Below are 8,418 nucleotides of genomic sequence, written 5' to 3'. Positions count from 1 at the left end.
TCATATGATTGTTATGAAGATGAGTAAATTTACATAAAGCATATGTCAAGCACAGTGTTTCACACATAAAAAGCCTTTGATAAATGACAGCTATTAGTAGCCATCTATTCATCAAACTCCCAAATAAATGTATATCTAAGTTCTGACCCAAACTTCCATTGACAGAGACCTTGATCCTTCACTAGGTCATCCATTCCTTTATTGGATAAGTCTAATACTTACAAAAACAATTGTTGTGTCCAGTCAAAATCTGCATTCCAACTTTTGACTATTGGTATCATTTTTGTCTGTTGGAGCAACATAGAACACCTACTTTGACTTATACATGGCAACCCTTTAAACATTTCTAAACAGCTACCTCCTCTTCCTCAGAGACTTTTGTCTCTTGACCATCGTCTTCAGAAAGTTGAGCCTGGAAATGACCACACGGACCACATTAGTGTGGCCAAGGCAAAGTTTAGACTTGGCCACTTGGAAATTTACTATTATGATTATCCCACCCTTATTCAGGGCACTGTAGCTGGAGCTTAAGTCATGTACTTGGAACATTTTGCTTTGCAAATACCAGACACTTAGTTAGCTTGAGTTGAAAGGGAAGATATGAGGATCTATTAGGTTATTAGAATACAGTGATACTCAAGGAAGAGAAATGCAACTGAGCCATAGGAACATGTAGACAGGAGTCTCTTTCCATCTCTCATGTCCACCCCTCTCTCCAAAGACTAGATTCCTCTGCCACCCCAGTGGTGGGGGACATGGCTGCCTATAAATCCAAAGCTTTACTTCTTAGAGTCCAGGCTTTCGACGATAGTCCAGCTTACCATTCTTTGTTCTGATTTTAAAATAAACAGAACAGATCCTTATTCTTAAGTTGAGTATCAGTTTCTGGACCTATCAACTGTGGCCAGGAACCAGGTCATGTTGTGACTTCAATGCTTTTTTGCAACCATCTGGACAAGGGAAGGGGCAACTTCTAGAAAAGGTGAACTAAGCACACAGATCTGCAAGTGTTCACTACAGAATATATTTAGTTTTTAGTTTTTGACTAGCAGTTAATTGAACTTCAGTGTAATCTCATGTATTCTGTTCACACTTGTCTCAGTATCTCCCTGAATCTATGACATCATTTATACCTAGTGAATTTTAGCACATCTTTGCAGCCTATTAAAATTTTGTGTCACAACTTCTCATCCAATATGCATTACTAATACCCTCTAATTGTCTGTCTGAAGTCTGGCTTTCACATCTTCATGAGTGGATGATAAAATGGAGACGATCACAGGCAGAACCTTATTGCAGTCCACCAGATACTTCTTTTAGGATTGACATGGATCCATTATTAAACACCTGGGGGATACAATCATTCAATCAGCCATGATGGCTTAGAAATGAGTCTTTCCAGAAGTGCATGGATCTAAGTGTCAGCAACACGGAGGTTAGAAAATTCATCATCTCCACATCCCATGGGCAGAACCTATTTGGGGAGTAGTGTTCCTGCAAGATCAAAAAAGAGGAATCCTTAGAGAGCGACCTGTAACACTATTTTTCCATTCAAACAGGAGGTAGTGCCTGAAATACTGTCGCATCGTGTAGATCATTATCCCAACAAATTATTTTTCTTGTGAAAACAGAGCTTATAGAGAAGTTTCCCAAAAGCACCAGTACGACAGCAAGGACAAAGGCTCAAAAGTCCCAAATGGAAGGAGTTGGGCAGGCACTCTCAGTACGATCTGCAGATGCTGGCCCCAGGATAGGCACTCATCTAAGCCATATTCACCCTGTGCCTTCAGATACCTTTAGGACTCAAAAGCAGTCACACTTGGAACACTCTGATTTTCCTGAATATTTTCTCAACTGGCTTAGCTGGTACCATCTCGTTTTCTAGGTACTTTTCAGTTTTTTAACTAGTGCGTCAAATTAAACCTCATTGTGTTACCAGTGGACTGGATGAACGATGCCATCCATAAACTGTTACGTTTCTAAAAAGTGCACAAATTTTGATGCTAACCAATCAGTTTATTCATTTATCTGGAGCATTTAATTTGTGTTGAGCATTGGGGATAAGTCAATTCACAAAACAGTCTCTGACTTCTTGGAACTTAAAAAACCCTGTACTTCAGCCAAACAAAGCTGCTCACTGACCAATGAGCCTTCCAACACTTTCTTGATCTCCTCCATTCCCCCCAAACTCAGAGTTCTTTCCACATCTTGGTCTCCTATTTAATCCCATCTCATTTCTCAAAGAAGTTAAAACAGAATTACCATTTGACCCAGCAAAACCATTATTGGGTATATATCCAAAAGAAAACAAGCCTTTCTACCAAAAAGACACATGCACTCACATGTTCATTGCAGCACTTTCACAATAGCAAACACATGGAATCAACCCATCAGTGGTGGACTGGGTAAAGAAAATGTGGTACATATACACTACGGACTACTATGCAGCCATAAAAAGAATGAAATTATGTTCTTTGCAGCAACGTGGATGTAGCTGGAGGCCATTATCCTAAGTGAATTAATGCAGAAACAGAAAACCAAGTACTGCACGTTCTCACTCATAAATGGGAGCTAAATATTGGGTACCCATGGATATAAAGGTGGCAACAATAGAAACTGGGGACTCCTAGAGGAGGGAGAGAATAAGGGGGTCAAGGGTTGAAAAACTAACCATTGGGTACTATGCTCAGTACCTGGGTGATGGAATCATTTGTACCCCCAAACCTAAGCATCATGCGATATACCAAGGTAACAAATCTGTGCATGTACTCCCTGAAGAGAAAATAAAAGTTGAGAAAAAATTAATTAATTCATTTATTAATTAAATCTATCCCAAAGGGTACCTTCACCTCCACGAAGGCTCCCTGACCCACCCTGCAGTGATCTTTCTGCTGTCTGAGCTCTTGCAGCTGAATCATTTATACCACACACAAGCAGCTAGCAGCTACATTTGAGAGAAAGAGATGAGCTTTAGAGTGAGACAGATACATGTTGAGATACTGCCTTGGCCACTTACTAGATTGTATGCTCATAGGTTATTAGGTATTCCTGAACCACATCTGCAAACTGAGGATGATAATGCCAATTTCATAGAAAAGTTGTGAGGAATAATTTATTCCAAATAGCATATAGCATATTCTGTTTTGGTCCATTCCTGTTGTCATAGTGAAATACTTTACACTGGGAAATATATAAATAATAGAAATTGATTTCTCACAGTTCTGGGGCCTGGGAAGTCCAAGACCAATGTGCCTGGTGAGGGTTCACTCTCTGTTTCCAAGATGGCACCATGTTGCTGCATCTTCTGGAAGGGACAAATGCTGTGTCCTCATATGGTGGAAGGAATGAAGGGCCAGGCAGCTCTCCAAAGCCTCTTTTATAAGGACACTAATCTCATCCATGTGGGTGGAGGCCGCATTACTTAGTCACTTCCCAAAAGGCTTCACCTCCTAAAACTACCACAGGCCAGGTGCGGTGGCTCACACCTGTAATCCCCACACTTTGGGAGGCCGAGGCAGACGGATCACGAAGTCAGGAGTTCAAGACCAGCCTGGACAACATAGTGAAACCCCGTCTCTACTAAAAATACAAAAATTAGCCAGGCTCAATGGTACATGCCTGTAGGTTGCAGTGAGCCGAGATCGCACCACTGCACTCCAGCTTGGGCAACCGAGTGACACTTCGTCACAAAAAAAAAAAAAAAAAAAAACCTACCACAATGGAGTTTAAGTTTCAACACGAATTTTGGAGGGACACAAACCTTCAGACCACAGCATATTCTTCCATCCAAATGTCTAGTTTTCTAACAGCAGTGTAGTGAAAAGAGCATGGTGGCTCTACACTTCATGGCTTTGCTTCCTTAGAAACATCACGCATGGTGAAACCCTGTCTCTACTAAAAACACAAGAATTAGCCAGGCGTGGTGGCGCATGCTTATAATCCCAGCTACTCAGGAGGTTGAGGCAGGAGAATCGCTTGAACCCGGGAGGCAGAGGTTGCAGTGAGCCAAGGTCGTGCCATTGCAGTCTAGCCTGGGCGACAGAGCGAGACTCCATCTCAAAAAAAAAGAAAAGAAGAAAAGAGAAAAGAAAAGAAAATAAATATCACCCAATATCTGTCTCAGTTTTCTGAAAGGCAAAATGGAGATAATAATTAATTTTTACATCAAAAGGTTGTTGTGAAGAGGAATTGAGTTAATGTACAGAGAAGTCCCTTATGAGCTATAAATCACAGAACACATGGCAGACTATCCATCTTCATGAATCCTATGTAGGTTTCCTCACTTTCAACTCGATTGGGCTCAAGGTTGTTTCTCTCCTGTGCCTCTCCTTTTTCTAAACTGTGCAGAAACAGTCAGCAATCCTGACCACTGAACACATCACACACACACACACACACACACACACACATTTCCCTGTTCATATTCTGCTTTATAAACTTTCTTATGAAATATAACATTCATGCAAAAGGTGCACAAAACTTAATAAAGCTTGATGAGTTTTTACAAAGTTTATAAACAGTCACTTAGATGAATGACAAAACATTACCAGCAACCCGCCTCAATCACCGTACCCACCCAAAGTTAGCCATTACGTTGACTTCCATAAATAAAGACTGGTTTTGCCTACATTTTTGTGCTTAACATAAATATAATCATACAGTATAAAGTCATATGTGTCAGGCTTATTTAACTCAACATTAACATCTGAAAACTTACCCTTTGTTGCATGTAGCAATGGTTCATTTTTTTTACTACTTTATAGTATTTATTGTATAAATATGCCAAAGTTCATGTATTCATTTTTTGTTGATGAACACATGTTGTTCCAGTTTGGAACTATTTCAGATAATACAATAAACATTCTTGTATATTTTGGGTGCACTGTGCATGCATTTCTATTGGGTATATAGCCAGGAGTGCAATTGCTGCCTCATAGGATATGTATATGGCTAGTAGAGTCTTCCAAACATTTTTTCAAAGTGGTTGTACCAATGTACACTCCTGCCGGCAATGAATGAGAGTTCACTTGTTCCATACCCTCACTGATATTTTGTATTATCCATCTTCTTTGTTTGGCTATTCCAATGAATGAGTAGTAGTGTCATATTGTGATTTCAATCTACATTCCCTGATGATGAGGTTAAACATGCTCTCACATTTATTGACCATTTGGATATCCTCTTTCATGAAATGACTGTTTAAGTCATTTGCCTATTTTTATATTGCATTATTTAATTTTTCTCAATGATTTTCAGTTCTTTATATATTCTGGATATGAGTCTTTTTATATTTATTAACAATATACTCAATATTGTGTGGCTTATGTTTTCACTCTAATGGTGTCTTTTAATGAATAGGAAATTTCTAACTTTAATGTAGTCCAAGTGAACATTTTATAACTAGTACATTTTATATCCGAATTAAGAAAATTTTGTCTACCTGAGATAATAAATATATCTTCTGTGGGTTTTTTTTTTCCTAAAAGCATTTATTTGTTTATCTTTTGCCTATAGATCTACAATCTGACTGGAATTGATTTGTGTAAGATAAAGATTCATTTTTCCCATGTGGATATCCAAATAACAGCACCATTTGTTAAAAAGGTCATCCTTTCTACCCTATACAGCAGTGTCACTTTTGTAAAATATCAGATAACTATAGAGATGTGGACTCTCTGTTCTGTTCCACTGGTCTTTTTATCTATTGTTATGCAAACTTCAATCTCTCTTAATTTCAATAGCTTTGTGATATGTCTCAATATCTGAGAGTGTAAGTCCTCAAAATAATCTTTCTTTTTATAAATAATCTCCTTGACTATGTTTTGCCGTTTGCATTCTTATATGAATTTTAGAATCAGCTTGTCAATTTCTACACAAAACCTGCTGAGATTTTAATCAGGATTGTGTTTAATCTAAAGATTAGTTTGGAGACAATTTACATCCTGACCATTTTAATTCTAAACCACAAAAATGGGGGGGGGGGTGGAATCTCTCTATATTTAGGCTCCTAAAATTTCTCTTGGCAAAGTTTTATAGTTTTCAGCGTAAAGGTCTTAAATGTCTATCATTAAATACATTTCTAGATTTGAAAGTTTTTATGCTAATGTAAATCATATCTTTTTAATTTTAATTTTAATTTTATTTGCATTTTTGTTGCCAATATATAAAAATGCAATTGATTTCATACATTGATCTTGGATCCAACAACCATGCCAAATTTACTTATAAATTCTAGTAGTTGTCTCTAGATTCTATTTTAGATTTTCTATGTACAATTATGTTGTCCATGAAGAGTGACAGTTTTATTTCACCCTTTTCCAAACTGTCTTTTCAAAATTTCTTTTTATAGCCTTATTGCCTTGGTTAAGATTTCCATTTTTCTTTTAATAGAAGTAGCAAGTATCCATATCACGCTCCTAAACATAGGAAGAAAGTTTTCAATAATTCACCATCAAATTGACTTCCTGGTTTGCTAAGAGTTTTTATCATGAATTAATATTGTGTTTTATCAAATGTGTTTTTGTAATCATTAAGAAAATTTTATTTATCTCCACTTTTCTGCAAATATGGTGAACTATATTGTTTATTCATAATAAATCATCATTAGCATTTCTGAAATAAACTTCATTTTATTGTGATACCTTCTCCATTTACATATCAAAGAATTCTATTTGCTAATATATTATTTAGAATTCACATATATGTAATTCATGCTACAAATTTGTCTGTAATTTTCCTTTCTTACAATTTCCTTAAGTAATTTACCTATCAAGATTATGCTGGTCCTATAGAAAGTCTAGGAAGGCTACCGTCTTTTTTATATTCTGGAAGAGTATATAAAAATTGGAGTTATCACTTGCTTTAATATTTGCTACAAATCACCAAAGAAACCACCCAGACCAGGAGTATACTTTGCACAGAGGCTTTAAATAAAACATTTAAATTCTTTAGTAGACATATAATACTCTAATTGCTCTTTCTTATTGTGTCAATTTTGGTAAGCTATGTTTTTCAAGGAATTTCATTCACTGAAATTGGCATAACATTATTTGTGATGTCTTTTTCTCTTTTAAATGTCTATAGCGTCTATACTAATGTCTCCTTATTTGTTACTGGAATTGGTAATTTGCTCTCTTTTTTACATCAGTCTTGTCATAGTTTTATCAATTTAATGTGTCTTTTTCAAGAAATTAGGTTTTTTTCTTTATTGCATTAATACTTGTTTTCTACTTATCTTTTTTCTGCTTTTATTTTTACTATTAACTTCCTACTACTTTCTTTGGACTAATTTTTTGTGTGTGGTGATATTTAAAATTATGTTTCGTTTTGAGGTGAAAACTTGAATATTGATATGTAGCATTTAATTCTTTTCTAATATATACATTTGAGAATATAAATTTTCCTCTAGGCATTGCAGGAATTCTCCTAGTTTTTGCTAATCTGATGATATATTTATGTCACCATCCTATTTGAAAAATATTTTTATTATTATAGAACTCTAGGTTGGCAGTTATTTCCTTGAGCATCATTTATCTGTTTTCTACATGTTTTGATATGCCATGTCTCCACTATCATTTAGTTCAAAATATCTTCTAATTTTTATTGTGTTTCCTTCTTTGATTCATGAGTTATTTGTAATTTAATAGCTTACTTTTAAAGCAGTTGGTGATTTTCTGGTTAGCTTTTGTTACAGATTTCTAGCATAATTCTACTGTGCTCAAAGAGCATATTCTGAATGATTTCACTCCTTTGAAATATATTTCAGCTTGCTTTATGACACAGCATGTGCTAAACTCTAGTAAACCTTCCATAAGCATTTGGAAAACACAATGCATTTTGTCATTGTTGGATGTAGTGTTCTATATCAGACATTTAGAATGTCCTTAATTTTTCTTTTTCTTTTTTTTTTTGCTATTATAAGAAATTACACAATATACATCTTACTGTATATATAACTTTTTGTCCCTGTTGAATTAATTCATTTTCTTAAATTCTCAGGAGTGGCATTACTAGGTTCAAGGGTTAAAAATGTCTTTTTGTCTTTTCCTATTTATACAATATTGCTAACTAAAAGTATTGTATCTAATTACAATGTCAGTCATGGTGCATGAAATCACCAAATTTCCCACAGTGTAGAGGGTTGTAATTGTTTTATTAATAGAGTGGATAGTAAATTGTAACTCAAAATTAACAGTAATTTCCATGCCTTTGATAACTAGACAAGATAAACATTTTTCTAGGTATTCATTTGCTATTTCAATTTTCTCTCATATAAATTGCCTATTCATCTGTTTAACAATCTACTGGGATGTTGATAATTTTGGAATGAGTTTGAATGAGTAATTTCATAATATCGGCAATTTGTCTTTGGCTTACATATATGATGCAAATGTTTTCCCAATCTATTATCTTTTTAAT

The sequence above is a fragment of the Pan paniscus genome, chromosome 13 (assembly GCF_029289425.2).
Source record: "Pan paniscus chromosome 13, NHGRI_mPanPan1-v2.0_pri, whole genome shotgun sequence".
NCBI classification, from domain to species: Eukaryota; Metazoa; Chordata; class Mammalia; order Primates; family Hominidae; genus Pan; species Pan paniscus.
Note: the sequence above shows the minus strand (reverse complement) of the source record.